The sequence below is a fragment of the Pelodiscus sinensis genome, chromosome 2, assembly GCF_049634645.1.
Source record: "Pelodiscus sinensis isolate JC-2024 chromosome 2, ASM4963464v1, whole genome shotgun sequence".
Taxonomy (NCBI): Eukaryota; Metazoa; Chordata; order Testudines; family Trionychidae; genus Pelodiscus; species Pelodiscus sinensis.
In genome coordinates, this window is record NC_134712.1 from 78,693,241 (window position 1) to 78,709,990 (window position 16,750).

At 42.3% G+C, this 16,750-nt stretch overlaps 1 long non-coding RNA gene across 2 annotated transcripts in view; it reads right to left on the minus strand.

Annotated features, from left to right (window-relative positions):
* LOC112544032 (uncharacterized) overlaps positions 1-16,750 on the minus strand; it is a 32,985-nt gene continuing 16,235 nt past the window's right edge. The window contains exons 1-4 of one of the 2 annotated variants that reach the window (XR_012900953.1): positions 14,767-14,849; positions 11,626-11,752; positions 8,932-9,083; positions 1-707 (exon numbers count right to left, since the gene is read on the minus strand). This is a non-coding gene — a long non-coding RNA (uncharacterized LOC112544032). Of the gene's footprint in view, positions 708-8,931; positions 9,084-11,625; positions 11,753-14,766; positions 14,850-16,750 lie in introns of those variants that run through there. The other variant, XR_012900952.1, reaches the window with a different exon arrangement.

Sequence of the window (16,750 nt, forward strand, 5' to 3'; positions counted from 1 at the left end):
ATTGTTCTAAAATGACACCCTTCATAATTAATAGTACTGCACATGATTAGTCTCTATTGACAGACCTATAGCCAATTCACTTTTTTATCTGACTGGGGAGAAAATATAAAGTGTCTGCAGCCATGCATACAATATGCTTTTTCATGCTTATAGCAGATAGCTGAGTAATCAGAATCAGTTGTACCAGCTCATATGTTAAGAGGCAGGAGTAGGAGGAATACTATCTTAACTTTTGCCTTTAATTGGAAAATGAAGAAGGTAGCAACACATTCAATAAAGCCTGTTTGCTATTTGTTGCTGCCAACTGGAAGTCCATTGGTCAACAAACTGAATGGCTCAGAGAAAAAAATGCAGTTGATGAAGGTTCTCTAGACAGTGGATGATGGGGTCAAATACACAAGCGAAAACAGGCCCCATGAAGGGGCCGAGGGGACAAAAAAAACCCAACAAAACGAATTGCAGAAAAACACATCTGGTTCATTTTCAGGAGACCAAAGTTGACATAGATTTGCTTATAGCACCTTTTACATTCCAGGAGTGCTTTGCAAAGCAAATGAGGATGCTGGTTGCGCAGTGACTGGACCAGCTGGTCTCTACATAGAGAGAGTAGAATAGGGACAGATTCCTTCTCTCCCCGCAAGATCCTTCATCTTGAACCCCTAAGCAGCCTGGCTTCTCTGCAGACAGGAAGACTTCTTAGGCCTCACCTGCACACGAAATTAGAGGAATTTAACAGCACCATTTTGGAACTCCTGTGTAGTTAAACTGGGGCAACACATTTGTGTGGCTGCTCCCATTTTAGTTTAAATTAGAACACTTTATAGTCACTTAGCTAATATCAAGACATAAGTTGCTGAAGTTTCATTTCAATTGATTTAAAAACAACGTTAAAAAAACAAATTAAACCCCCTCTCTGGGTACCCTTGAGCTTGTTTAAATCAGGCTCATAATAGCTTGGCTTACACTTGAATTTACAAAGCCAGGTTTAAACCAATACAAAAATGTTCTTGCACCAATTTTCATAGGTTTAGGTGTTTGTTTGTTTGTTTGTTAATCACATCTTTAGCTAAGCCACTGCAACTTGTATGTAGGCCAAGCCTTAGGAACGGATCTAAGCTAAATTAATGTAAAACGCTCTTAAACCAAAATAAATGCCTCTATGCAAAAGGTTTACACTGTTTTATCTTCATCAGGTTAGAAGATGATTAAGTTGAATTAGTATATTTTTCTCAGTGTAGTTAAGACGTTATCTTAATAGGAGCAATGTGGAGAAAAAGAAGAATCACAGTCCTGCATTCACATTATGGCTGTGTCTAGACTACATGGCTCCATCAATGGAGCCATGTAGATGAGGGTTGTAGGCAAAGGGAAATGAAGCGGCGATTTAAATAATCGCCGCTTCATTTAAATTTACATGGCTGCCGCGCTGAGCTGACATACAGCTGATTAGCTGTTTGTCGGCTCAGCGCGCTAGTCTGGACGCTCCCCTGCCGACATCAAAGCCCTTTGTCAGCATCCCCGTTATTCCTCATGGGATGAGGTTTAGCGGGGATGCTGACAAAGGGCTTTGATGTCGGCAGGGGAGCGTCCAGACTAGTGTGCTGAGCCGACAAACAGCTGATCAGCTGTTTGTCGGCTCAGCGCGTCAGCCATGTAAATTTAAATGAAGCGGCGATTATTTAAATCGCCGCTTCATTTCCCTTTGCCCAATAAACAAATCTACATGGCTCCGTCGACGGAGCCATGTAGTGTAGACGTACCCTATGAGTCCAGTTCTCTTTTCCCTTTAACAGCTGCAGCTTCCCATTGAAGTCACTGGGACTTATACCTGCCTCTTCTGAAAGTGGAACTTAGGTTGTCATGTGCAGCAGTTGCTTACACACAGCCTTGGGTATTTGGCTCTGTTTTACTGAGGGAAGGAATGTTGCCGGGACCTTTGAAGAAATTAAGTGAAGCCTCTCCCACAGTTCAACCCAAAATGTGGTTTTATAATCTCAAACTTATTCATTTTCATGATTACATTACACAGCACTCAAAAGCATGCTGGGTGCCTTATACCACAGAGAGAAGCAAGTCCTACTTGAAGAGCTTACTATCTAAAGCCTAGTTATTTCAAGAACCCTGGTATGGGAGTAACTTTTTACATGTGAGTAGCACCACTGAATTCACATCTCTGAGTACTGCCTAAACAGTGAGTTAATGTACCGCCAACTGAGGTATAAATCAACAGCACTCTACTGTGCCACATATTCACTATCTGTGTGGCCATCGTTGTTGAACACTAACAGTTCCCTAGTCAGGGCTGGCCTTACCATGAGGAGAACTGAGGCGGCCACCTCAGGTGCCAGACTGTGTGTGGGGGGTGGTGCCACTAAGACCCAGAGTGTAGAAAATTGTGTCTGCTGCTGGTGCATATGTATTCTCTCTGCTCCAGATGCACAGAGATGGTGGAGTGCCATGAGAGGAGTAGAACAGGAAGAAGGCAGAATTAAGACCTTTCAAAGTTTTGGCCCAAGCGAGGGGGCATGAGGGCATTATTTGAGCTCCCCGCCTCAGGTGCCAAAATGTGGTGGCCGGCCCTGTCCCTAATGCACTTCGACCAAGTACGCAAAGAGCACTAAGGAACTGTAATTGTAATGTAAGTGTACAGCAGCAGAGACCATAAGGAACTGTTAAGTGGTAACAAGCTGGAGTGTAAACTTACCGCTCTTTTTTTTGGTCTATAAGGTGCCACATGACTTCTCGTTGTTTATGCAGATTCAGACTAACACAGCTACCCCTCTGATACTTGTCACTCTTCTAGAGTTTACTAAAGAACACTGTCCAGTCAAGTCTTCCTTTTGGGTAGCAGGCCTCAGCACTACTGAGTATTGTCTCTGCTTTTCATGAATGGTGTATACCTTTGGCAGCAAAACAGCCCCCTAGTATTCCTAAACAAATATGCTGGGTGGATGCTAACTTCTGATGGCAGAATAGAATCTCCTCCAATGTTGAATTCTACTCAGACTACACTCAAAAAGAAAGGTAGAGGGACTGTGTAGGGTTATTTTTGTGACTGATTGCTCTCTCTCACTATCTCCTGTATAATGAGAGTACCTTCGTAGTACATTATCTTTGAAAAGTCGTGGAGGTCGGGAGAAATCCCGGATGACTGGAAAAAGGCAAATGTAGTGCCCATCTTTTAAAAAGGGAAGAAGGACGATTCAGGGAACTATAGGCCGTCAGTCTTACCTCACTTTCTGGAAAAATCATGGAAGGGATCCTTAAGGAATCCATTTTGAGGCACTTGGAAGAGAGGAAAGTGATTAGGAATAGTCAGCATGGATTCACAAAGGGAAAGTTGTGCCTGATTAGCTTCTAAGATGATGTAACTGGCTGTGTGCATGTGGGAAAGTCAGTGGATGTGATATACCTTGACTTTAGCAAGGCTTTTGATATAGTCTTCCACAATATTCTTGCCAGAAAGTTAAGGGAATGTGGACTGGATAAATGGATGGTAAGATGGATAGAAAGATGGCTAGAAGGCCGGGCCCAGCGGGTAGTGATCAACAGCTCAATGTCAGGATGGAGGTCGGTTTCTAGCGGAGTGCCCCAAGGTTCGGTTCTAGGACCGGTTTTGTTCAATATCTTTATTAATGACCTGGATGAGGAGATGGATTGCACCCTTAGCAAGTTTGCAGATGACACTAAGCTAGGGGGAGAGGTAGATATGCTTGAGGGCAGAGATAGCGTCCAGAGTGACTTAGACAAATTGGAGGATTGGGCCAAAAGAAATCTGATGAGGTTCAACAAGGACAAGTGCAGAGTCCTGCACTTGGGATGGAAGAATCCCAAGCATTGTTACAGGCTGGGAACCAACCAGTTAAGTAGTAGTTCTACAGAAAAGGACCTGGGGGTTACAGTGGATGAGAAGCTAGATATGAGTCAACAGTGTGCCCTTGTAGCCAAGAAGGCTAATGGCATATTAGGTTGTATTAAGAGGAGCATTTCCAGCAGATCCAGAGATGTTATTATTCCCCTTTATTCGGCTTTGGTGAGGCCACATCTGGAGTATTGTGTCCAGTTCTGGGCCCCCCACGACAAAAAGGATGTGGGTCCAGCAGAGGGCAACCAAAATGATTAGGGGGTTGGAGCATATGACCTATGAGGAGAGGCTGTGGGAGTTGGGTCTGTTTAGTCTGCAGAAGCGAAGAGTGAAGGGGGATTTGATAGCAGCCTTCAGCTTCCTGAAGGGAGGTTCCAAAGAGGATGGAGAAAGGCAGTTCTCTGTAGTGACAGATGGCAGAACAAGGAGCAATGGTCTCAAGTTGCAGTGGGGAAGGTCTAGGTTGGATATTAGGAAAAACTATTTCACTAGGAGAGTGGTGAAGCACTGGAATGAGTTACCTAGGGAGGTAGTGGAGTCTCTATCCCTAGAGGTGTTTAAGTCTTGGCTTGAGAAAGCCCTGGCCGGGTTGATTTAGTTGGGATTGGTCCTGCCTAGAACAGGGGGCTGGACTCGATGACCTTCTGAGGTTTCTTCCAGCTCTATGGTTCTATGATTCTATGATACATTACCTAGCAATTTTCCTTCTCTTCACAGAAATGAAACCTAACACTCAAATTATTTTCCGGGCTGCAGCCAAACATTTTTTCCTCCTCCCTCACCTTGTTTTAAGTGGCTTTTCTGACAGACTCAAACAGCTGCTTCTCTTTTACAAGACCTGTCTTCATTCAGCTGTGCTAACGAGTCTTTCCAGGATTCTGCCCAGTCTCAGAGGTTTTCTTTTGGCTCTCCATCTGGCCTGTGTCGGTCCCAGCACACAAAGCAAGCAGGCTCTCAAGGAACTTCTTGATAGCCGCCCTCACTGTATTTCATTCAACTTTGGGCTTATGCATTGCTAGAGTAATTGCAAGAATCTCTTAGGAAGGATCCAGTTTCTTCAGTGTCCTGCTGACCTCCCCTCACTGCTGAACCTTGTTCTCACAAGATTCCTGATGCTCCACGCTCCCAATGAGGCTTCTTGTTCTTCTCACCTCTTCCACTGCCTTTCTAACAGACAGCAAAAAGGGCACTTTCTGACAGCAGTTCCCATCCCCTGCGCTTTGATTGCTGAGGTGGCAAGGGAGAAGTACATGATGCAGAGCTAGGGCATCAGCTTGTGAACCAGGCAGCCTGGGTTCTGTTTCTAGCTCTGATGCTACCTCACCTTGAGTGCCACTTTCCCCTTCCCTGAATACCAATAATGATGTTTGCTACCTCAGAGACACATGACACAGATGAAAAGGGTTGAGTATTATTCCTAAGGGGAGGTCAACTGCAGCCCTGTTGTTTGCCCATCCCCAGGACTGGCTCCCATTTTACTAGAACAAAGAATTTGCAATACTGGGCAAATCAGTTGAAACTGTAGTAAAGAATAAAATTGTCAGACACATAGACACAAACATAATGTGTTAGGTAAAAATCAATACGGTTTCTGTAAAGGGAAATCATGCCTTACTAGAGTTCTTTGAGGGGATCAACAAACATGTGGACAAGGGGGGTCCAGTAGATATAGTGTACTTAGATTTCCAGAAAGCCTTTGACAAGGTACCTCACCAAAGGCTCTTAAGTAAAGTAAGTTGTCATGGGATAAGAGGAAAGGTCCTCTCATGGATTGACAACTGGATAAAAGACAGGAAACAAAGGGTAGGAATAAATGGTACATTTTCAGAATGGAGAGAGGTAACTAGTGGTGTTCCCCAAGGGTCCATACGGGGACCAATCCTAGTCAGCCTATTTATAAATGATCTTGAGAAAATGGTAAACAGTGTGGTGGCTAATTTTGCAGATGATACTAAACTGCTCAAGATAGTTAAGACCAAAGCAGACTGTGAAGAGCTTTAAAACGATTTCACCAAATTAAGTAATTGGGCAACTAAATGGCAAATGAAATTTAATGTTGATCAATGTAAAGTAATGCATGTTGGAAAAAATAATCCCAACTATATATACAATATGATGGGGACTAATTTAGCTACAACTACTCAAGAGAGAGATCTTGGAGTCATTGTGGATAGTTCTCTGAAAACATCCATTCATTGTGTGCAGCAGCAGTCAAAAAAGCAAACAGGATGTTAGGAATCATTTAAAAAGGGATAGAGAATAAGACAGAGAACATATTATTGCCTCTATTTAAAACCATAGTACACCCACATCTTGAATACTACATACAGATGTGGTTGCCTCATCTCAAAAAAGATACATTGGCATTGGAAAAGGATCAGAAAAGGGCAATAACAATGATTAGGGGTTTGGAATGGATGCCATATGAAGAGAGATTTAAAGGCTGGGACTTTTCATCTTAGAAAAGAGGAGACTAAGGGGGGAATATGATAAAGCTCTATAAAATCATGAATGGTGTGGAAAAAGTGAATAAGGAAAAGTTACTTACTTGTTCCCATAACATAAGAAGTAGGGGTCACCAAATGAAATTAATAGGTAGCAGGTTTAAAATGAACAAAAGGAAGTTTTTCTTCACACAGCCACCATCAACCTGTGGAACTCCTTGCCAGAGAAGGTTGTAAAGACCAGGACTTTAATAGAGTTCAAGAAAGAACTAGATAAATTCATGGAGGTTAGGTCGATCAATGGCTATTAGCCAGGATGGATAGGAGTGCTGTCCCTAGCCTCTGTCGGAGGCTAGGAATGGGTGATGAGAGAGGAATTACTTGATGAGTCCCTTTCTGTTCACTCCCTCTGGGGCATCTGGCATTGGCCACTGTTGGAAGACAGATTACTAGGCTAGATGGACCTTTGGTCTGACCCAATATAGCCATTCTTATGTTTTTATATTTGACTATCAGACACAAAAATGTGACCAAGAATCATAGCATGCAGGTAATTAGACATGGAAAGACCTAGTAGCTGTGAAACCATCTTGTCCATTCCCCTACAGGATTCCACTGATCTTCACTCCCAATTATATTTAACGAGAAAAAGGAGGAGGAATAAATAACTTCTTGGAAAGCACATTCAGCACTTGCTGCGTATCTTTTAAAGTTATCTATGATTTCCCCACAGCTCAGTCCTATGCTCTCACAGTATAGAGCAAACCTTGTTCTCAGTGTCCTGTTCAAGTGACTAAGTTGTGCACAAAGAAGTTTCATATGAGCTGGTGGGGACAGAATCTAATCTTCTCCCTCCAACTGGGAAGCAGCAGAAATCTCTGAGCTGTAGTAAACTCAACAGCAACTGCAACCCCTTCCAAAGGGGGAATAGCCAATGAGCTACATAATCAACAGTATATCCCAGCATACAAACACTTTTAGGAGTTTACACACTACACAAATAATTTGCAGATTATATCATGGATATCATATCTAGAAAAGACCCATGGGGACAGGTTTCTAGCTGTTTGCTTTTCTAACTGGAGGACATGTGGGTAATGGGTTTCCAATGGAGGTTGTGAGATTAGTGGAGTGAGAAAGGAAGGGAGACCAAAAGATGTGGGAGGGGGGATAATGGAGAAAAGCAGAGACGATTTGTCTGGAATGGGACTGTTTTTCATAAAACCAAACAGAAAAGAGTCAAAATCAACAAATCAAGTATAGTAATCAACAGGGCTCGCCAAGTGGCGGCGAGCCACGCGGAAGCGCACGCTGCTCTGCCCCACCAGGCTAAAATCTACTCGCCACGGGTGAGTAGATTGACTAATTTGTCGAATCCTGGTAATCAAAAGTGAAATAACTCAGTGAATGTTGAAAGAGATTGAACCAAGATGAGTCAGAAAAATAGGATGATCCTGGAATAGAATTGCTTCTCAATAAACCTTACAGAAAAGAGATCAAATGGAGAAATTTGGAGTGGGGCTGTCTTTTGGAACAGCTGAATCAATGGTTAGGGTTTGAAAACTATAAGAAAATGTTATTGGGAACCAAATTGACTATAGCCCTTTTTTTGTTAAAACATAGCAAATGATAACCATTTATAAGGACGAAGAAAAAATATACTTGATGGCATGCCCATTTAAAAAAAAATACAAAATTTAAATGCGAAATTTTTAACAATCCTTTTAAAAAATACAAAATAAAAATTAACTTAATAAAAATAAAGCTGTATTTTTGAAAAATAAAATTATTTAAATAAAGTATGTACTTTTTCCTTTTATTTAAAAAAATAAGGACTCAAGCAATACTGGATAAATCTGTAAATATAAATAAACTTTACACTGTAAATATAATATAAAGGCTTAAATGAAATTAATCAAAATGATAAAGCTGACATTATGAAAATGAGACAAGATAGTTGAAGCAATTTCTTATGACCTTTTTTCCTTGACAATTTCATAAAAATCAACATGGTCCCATGAAAAATTTTGATTTCAGAAAAACTGCAATTACCAATTGAAAACAGTTTGAAATAAAAACAATTTTTAACCAGCTACAATAAGCAACAATGACATTGTTATATGCTGCTAGGTTGCATATTTCTTAATCTGTCTTCCTACTGTCTGCCTACATGTGAGAGTCAGAAATGTCACATGGAAAGGGATTTCAAAGGTTCAGTAATTTGGGGGAAATATATATAATGGGAGGTTCACCCGACAAAAACAATTTTTTTCCATAAAGGGCCTCTGAGCTAATGTTGCAAATACAGCTTTCCCAAGCAATAATTCAGATTCTTAATGACCTTTCAGTTCAACCAAGTTTGTACTTATTAGTCACTATTCATGGGTGTTTAGGGCACAGGCATTCTTCATGTGAATAGCCATATTTTCATATAACCAAGAGTGTTTACTATTCATTATTTGCAGTTCCTTATTCTCCTGTTTAAAAGTTTTATTTATTAAATAAAGGCATAAAGAAAATACCATGTATTTAAGGCAACCTATAACATATCAGTAATAGCATGATTTATTATGAAAGTTTCACAAAATACCTAATATGCTGTACATTACTTGTTACAAATACCTGGTATATATTTCAGAAGACTTCACACAGACATCAGGCTTGGTTCACAAACAGAAAACACAATTTATTTCTATTGTATAATTTCACCAGCTTTAGATCAGCCATTAGTTCTTCAGTTTTAGCATTCTGCTTCCTCCAGTAGTGAGCAATAGCTGTTGTTTAAAAGAAAGATTTTTTAAAAAAACATACTGCACCTAAGTAGTTGTACTATTTTTCCACAATGTACAAAATATATACTTGCCTGCCCCCCTTTAGTTACAGATCAACTGTGTGGTTGCATAAAACAAGGAGTGGTGAGTAGGAAAGTGATTTTTATCTCTCCATACAATATTTCTGGTACTAATACTCGTGTCCCCTGAACAGTTAAAAAAATGATGTTTAAAATTGGAGCACACCTGGCAAAAGAGCCACAACAATGATTTCAAAAGAAGAAAATTCTTTGCAGTGTTTAACTTACGAAAAAGATGTTTGAGGGGTGTCTCAATTATGGTACCAGCATCTTCATGAGGAGACGATATTGGGTACTAACAGGCTCTTTAAAACAGTGGAGAACAGCATAATGAGAACCAATGGCCAGATGTTAAAGCCTGCCAAATTAAAATTAGGCGGAAGGTCCAATTTTATAACAGTGGAAGCAATTACCCATTGGAATAAATTACCAGGGAAACTAGTGGGTTCTCCATCCCTTGATGTCTTTATAACAAAACGGAATGCCTTTCTGGAAGAGTTAGCTTTCGTCAAAGATGAGTTACTGGGATCCAGCAGGTAACTAGGGGAAATTCTGCAGCCTGTGCTATGTGGGAGGTCAGACTAGCTGATCAAATACTCCTTTCTGGCCTTAAAAATATATGACCCTATGAATAATGTTAGCAATCAAAGGATGCTTGCCTTTATCAAAAGGAACATTTAGTAAGGCTCCATAGGACTCCCTCTCATTTACTAGCTGCTACCAATAGTTGTCAGTTAAAACTCTTTCTTTTCTTTTCAAATAAGTAAAATTCCCGATTGTAGGAAAAACTTGTGAAATTATTAAATGGATTTACCCATTTGTAATACACTCATTTTCATGTAATTTGTCACCACCTGGCCCATGGCCAAATATTTGTTATCACACCAACCTTGCCAGCTGTTACACTCCTACACGCAAAAAACTAGTCAGTTAGCAGATAGGAATTTATATCCACCAGAAAGAAATCATACCTCTAAATTATTTCATAACCTTACTAAATATTTTCATGACAAATCTGGTGACAAATCAGGTATATTTTTCAGAAATTCAGTATCAGCTGTTTAGGATGTCACTATATGCCAGCATATTGTGATCCTCAGATCTTAGGGGCTTGTTTCTACATTTCATTTTCTACTGGCACCAACCACAAGTAGATCCATGGTTCCCCACTTCTGACCAATGCAAGTATCTTTGTAAATGGCAGCTATTGCATGCCTGCAGAAGTTTTGTGGAGAGGAATAGAATTGCATCACCCCCTACCTACATCAGTACCATAAATCTGTGCTCCTCTTAGGAAATTAATCTTTATTAAATGCTTTGCAGTTTGTTAGTTCAAGGCACACGGACAACATCCTGTTGCATTTACACGCAGCACTTCATTTCTTCTTCCCTCCACTCAGTCTAGTTGGAGAATATCTTCCCTATCAAGAAGACCTCTATTATGACTAAGGCAGAAGGCCACAGATTTAGTACATTTGTATCATTTGCAATGATTCAACTGTTTTAATGAATAGAAAGGCCTTGACGCCTCTGATGTCACAGATAAGAAAGTGTGGAAAGCAGCAGATGTGCGACCTTGCCTCTCTTATTACTGCTTTTGCCTTTGTACAGTACTGTTGCTTCTTCAAGGTTTTCAGACCAGAAAAGGAGGCACAGGAAAGAGACAATTATTAGCATAATTAAAAAGTCCAAACCATGAAATATGCTTCTTTGGTACAAGCCATTAGTGTTAACAAAACTTAAAACTACAGCTAGAAAAAATAAAATGCCCAGGCAGTCAGAAATTCCTATCTTTAGAGATTTGGTTTTGGGATGAAAAAGTCTCAATATTGAAACAGAAAAATCAACAGACAGAATAGTCCAGAAAAATTTCAGTTCACAAATACTGAGCTGTTTTGTTTTGACAGTTTCAATCCAACTGCATTTAGACATTCCTAATTCAGAATGTTGTTTTAACTTCTTTGTCATAGACTGTGCTCCCCTATGCTGCCTTACTGGAGTTGGCTCCCCTGCTGCATCATAGCCAAGAGCTCCCATGATGCATCAGTAAGCCCAGCCCACTGAAGAAACTGTGGACAGGAGAGGCTCAAACTTATCTGCTATGGGACAAGGTGGCAGATGAGGCAAACACGGCTTTCTGTAGAACGGACCCAAACTGTAATGTTTCAATTCATTTTGACAAACTGAAATGATTTGATTTAAGTTGTCCTGACCTGAAATGAATATTTTTAGTCATTTCCCAGTGTAAAATCAATGAAATTTTCCACAAAAATTAACATAGTAGACACTGTATTAGACACTGAAAGTATTTTATTGACCAGCTCTACTTAAAAGTGAGCTTCACTTTTATGCCTGAGGAAAAAACAGGAAAAACAAAGGTCAGGCACTGGAAATGTAAGATACAAGATGGCCACATAATTACTTTATGCAGAAATATTAACTTGCTTCTATCGGAATGTACTCACCCACGTGACATAAATGAGTTAGACTCCAGTAAAGCCTGTGGATTATTGGGCCTTAAATGGCCCCGGCACACTGGTCCACAGACCCTTCTCATCAAGGCTTATGCAAGCGCTGGAGGATTCGCCTCTCCTATAGATTAGAGGTGACAAAATTATAACACATTTAAATTACATTATTCTGTGAAATGATACCTGTATCACCTCCCAAATCCTCTCCACCCACATCATGTCCCAGGTCACTGTTCCTCCCAAGCCATGCACCCCCTGCTATACCCTTCCCCCAGGTCAAAATTCACTCCTGCACCCCAATCCCCTGTTCCAGGTCACAACCCACTACACCCAAACTCCCTCTCAGACCCCACAACTTTTCCTGCACTCCCATCCCCTACCCCAAGCTCCCTTCTGCACCCAACCTCCATCCAGACTTTGCACTTCCTCCATAAAAAAGTGTGGTACTTGACCACTTACCAAAATCTTGGAGAGGGCTCCCCCCACACCAGTCAAACATTTTGCCCAATACAGTGCTAGACTGACAGCTGAAGAAGTGTGCTGTGCCCATGTGTGACAGGGCTGGCCTGCCCCACACTGAACAGGGGGGAGGAGTGCCCATCTATTGGGTAGAACATGCCCCTCCCCCACAGCCCTGCTGGGCATGCTTGCAGTGCAGCCTCAGTATAAAAGGCTGCCGGGCTGCTCAGTTGGGGCTGACCTCCGGGGAGGAAGGAGCTCCGGCCCAAACCCCAGAGCCACAGCCGGACCTGCTGCTGGAATCAGAGCCGTAGGGACCGCCGCCGTTGCTGCTACCGTCCCCGGGTCGAGCATGCCCGCAACACCGACTCCAGGGGGCCGTCCGTCCTGCCGCAGTGGACAACCCCTTCGCTGCTGCCCCAGACACGGGACTTGCCGACATTGCCGCCACTGGCGGCCCGGCTTCGCCAGGTGGGGTCTCTGTCGGCCACAGGGCGGGGGTAGGAAGCAACCCAGGGCAAGGGGCAGGGAACCCCTCAGTGGGCTCAGCGCGTTTTGGGGAGAAGTCCCCTCTGAGCCGGTGGTGGGAACCACCCACCACTAATAGGGCCCTGGGTTGGGGTCCGGTGGAGAGGGAGGGCCCAAACCCCCCTACCCCATCCCCTCAGGGCATGGAGTAGGCCTCAAGGCCTGCGAATTGTGCGGGACTAGGCCTCAGGGCCAGTGAATTATACTGAACTCGACCTCAGGGCCTGCTTTAATCTTGTGGAGGAGAGGGCGGGGCTGGGGACCCCGCCACACCATGAAAGCTCATGATACCATCTACATGTTTTGTTAGTAGACACTCTTCTCAAACCCTTCGTAACCAATACCCCCAGCTATCTCCGAGACACTACTGACTTCCTAAGGAAACTACAAAACATCGATAACCTCCCCAATAATACCATCCTTGCCACCATGGATGTAGAAGCTCTATATACCAACATCCCACATGAAGACGGATTACAAGCAATTAGAAACACTATCCCAGAGGACACTACTGCCAACCTGATAGCAGACCTATGTAACTTTGTTCTCACCCACAATTATTTCCAGTTTGAGAACAACTTATACCTCCAGATCAGCGGCACAGCCATGGGTACACGCATGGCCCCACAGTATGCTAACATCTTTATGGCTGACCTAGAACAACGTTTCCTCAACTCCCATCCCCTTTCACCCCTCCTCTACCTACGGTACATCAATGACATCTTTATGATCTGGACACATGGCCAAGAAACACTGGAGATATTCCACAGAGATTTCAACAACCTACACCCCACCATCAACCTCAGCCTGGACCATTCTACACGAGAGATCCACTTCCTGGACACCACCGTACAAATCAACAATGGAAAATTAGACACCACTCTCTACAGAAAACCCACCGACTCATACAGTTACCTACATGCATCCAGCTCCCATCCAGAACACACCACACGATCCATCGTCTATAGCCAAGCCCTTCGATACAACCGCATCTGCTCTAGAGACCAGAAGCTTCAGGATCTCTACCAAGCATTTATAAATCTCAACTACCCACCCAGAGAAATAAAAAAGCAAATTGAAAGAGCCAGACGAATACCTAGAAACCATCTACTTCAAGACAGACCCAAGAAAACCAACAATAGAACACCACTTGTCATCACCTACAACCCCCAACTTAAACCTGTCCAACACATTATCAATAAACTACAACCTATATTGGAACAGGATACCATACTCAAAGAGGCTCTGGGAGACAGACCCATAGTCTCCTATAGACAACCACCTAACCTCAAGATGATTCTTACCAACCACCACAGGACATACCACACTAATACCAACCCTGGTACCTTCCCTTGCAACAAACCCCGTTGCCAGCTTTGTCCACATATTCATTCTGCTGATACCATTATTGGACCTAACCAAGTGAGTTATAAGATCAAGAACACATATTCCTGCGCATCCAGAAATATAATCTATGCTATCATGTGCCGAAAGTGTCCGTCTGCTATGTACATTGGACAAACATCTCAGACACTTCGCCAAAGGATTAATGCCCACAAAACAGATATCAGACAAGATCACAAAGAGAAAACAGTTTCTTGCCACTTTAACCAGAAAGGACACTCTCTAAATGACTTAGCCACCTGCATTCTGCTACAAAGACCTTTTACATCTGCACTTGAAAGGGAATCCTCTGAACTGTCATTCATGTTAAAATTCGACACTTGTCAACAAGGACTTAACAAGACTTTGAACTTTCTCACCCATTACCAAGACAGTTTCCCCAATTATCACCTGTAATACCATTAACTCACAAACATCCCACTCTCCCTACCTTTAATATCAGCAATTCACAGACACTTACCTTCCTTCCTCCCCCTTCCCACCCCCCCGCATCCCCCTTCTGTTCTGCAATGTGATTTGTCCTTTTCATATTTGTTCATTTTTTTTAATTGTATCCTTTGGTATATATGGTTGTGACTACTTTCTTCCACTATTTGATCTGAGGAAGTGGGTCTGGCCCACGAAAGCTCATCATCTAATAAACCATCTTGTTAGTCTTTAAAGTGCTACATTGTCCTGCATTTTGCTTCTACTAGACTATTTGTTGTTTTTTAAGTTTTTCCTTTTACAGAGTAACTCAGTTACCCCTCTGAAGCTCTGAAGACTGACATTCTTCATCTATTCACAGCACAGGTACCACACAGGCAGTAGCTGCATGAGCGTCCCAGTCACAGAAAGAAAAACATTGTAATTCTTATCGGGGTGCTGCACATTTTTTGTTCGCGGTGGCTAAATGCCCAGTGGCCGCTCTGCTGCCAAGATTTTGACTAAAATTAAAAATACTAAAGGACAGTTCTAAACCTAGATCCATTTTGAGGGAGGGGGAAGTTGATAGTGCCAGTCACAATAATAACAATAAAGCGATCCAGGGACAGGGAACAAGCGAGAAAAGAGAATGAGACTGAGCAAAGGGAAATGTCTAGAGAGCTGAAAGAGGCAAATACCATGTCCTGGTTAGCCTGGCGCAGGCTGAATGCCTGTCTCAACTCCCTGTCCTGCCTCCAATGACTATGATCCAAGGACACAGTGAACCGAAGAGAATGTTCAGGCATTTGGGTATATGGCCAGTACACGGATTGTAACACAGCCCTGCAGTCAACACTATCATGTTTGAATCCTCCTGTTAGCTTGGCTCACATGTCAGCATTGGGTGCTTTCCTTAGCTGCAATCTGCCTGGCGCAGCTTTGTCAGCAGAGAAAGGAAGAAATCAATGCCATACAGTTCAGAGGAATAAGGTGGCGTCCCTTGATTACACTGTCATTTTCTATCCTCTCCCCGATTCTGAAAGATGTTTGTTTTTATAGCCCCTTAGGTGTTGCCTGCACAAAATGCTCTTACCCTCACCAATCATTTTAGAAATGCAAAGGCAACTCTGCAACCCGCTCTCCTCAGAAATGTCGTCTTCTGCCAGCAGGACTCTTGGAATGGAAAACGGACAGATACTTGGACTGAGAAAGAGAAAGGGAAAACTAGGTGCAGGCAAGAGAGATAGCAAGCTAGATCAAAGGGAGTCTGGAAAGGGTCAGAAGTAAAGAGGCCTGGCAAGGAAACAAATGAGGCTTGAAAAAGGAGGTCAAGACAGGGACAGAAGCACATGCCTAAAGATGGGTGTAAAGCACAGTCAGAAAAGCTGGATGCAAAAGGAGGGCTATTTTAGCAAGACAGGAGATAGAGCATGAAAGAAAATTAAATGAGAGACAGGTGCTAATCCAACAAAACAGAAAATAGAGGAAAAAAGGTGGAAAAGAAAAAGAAACAGAACAAAGCAAATCACCACAGGTAATTTGTATTTTTATGTGGAAATGATTATATGCAGTGGTGTTGTACCTATATTGGTTCCAGGATATTAAAGATCCAAGGTAAATGACTTGAAGAAGAGCTCTGTGTAAACTTAAGCTTGACTCTTGCCCACTGATCCAATAATAGATATTCTTTCTCCGATTTGGTCCTTCATGAAAATTGGAGCAATGTCCTCTTGAACCAGTATAAGTAAGGTTGTATCCCAAAAAGAGAAGAATCCAATTTGGAGAGACCTATAGCTCAGAATATATTTTGCAATCAAGCAGGATGCCAGCATGAAATTTGAATTCCTTGGCTTTTGTCAGTCAGGACACGTCTACACAGCAGAGCTAACACCGAAATAAGCTACGCAACTTGGGCTACATCAATTGTATCACTTAAGTGGAAATAGCTTATTTTGGCTTTTGGCACTCTCTACACATCAGGAAGTCCGAGAGAGCACGCTTCCTCTGACTTCCCAAATTCCTTGTACAAATGAGGGTTATATGAGTTGAAGTAAGAAGTCCTTCAGCTCGACATTATTTCAACATTATGTAGAAATAACTGCTTGTAGACATGGACTATGTTGTTTTAGAATAATGTCAGTTATTCCGAAATAGTGCTGCTGTGTAGATATAGCTTCAATGCCTCAAGGTTAACATTAATTAGATGTAGCCTGCTTTGTGTTAGTAAGAAACTGAACTTCAGGAGCAGTCTTTAGGGCTTAAAAGGGGTTTTAGGCTGGGGCTCGTCCATGTTTCAGAACTGACTAGACCATGTGTTTGGTTT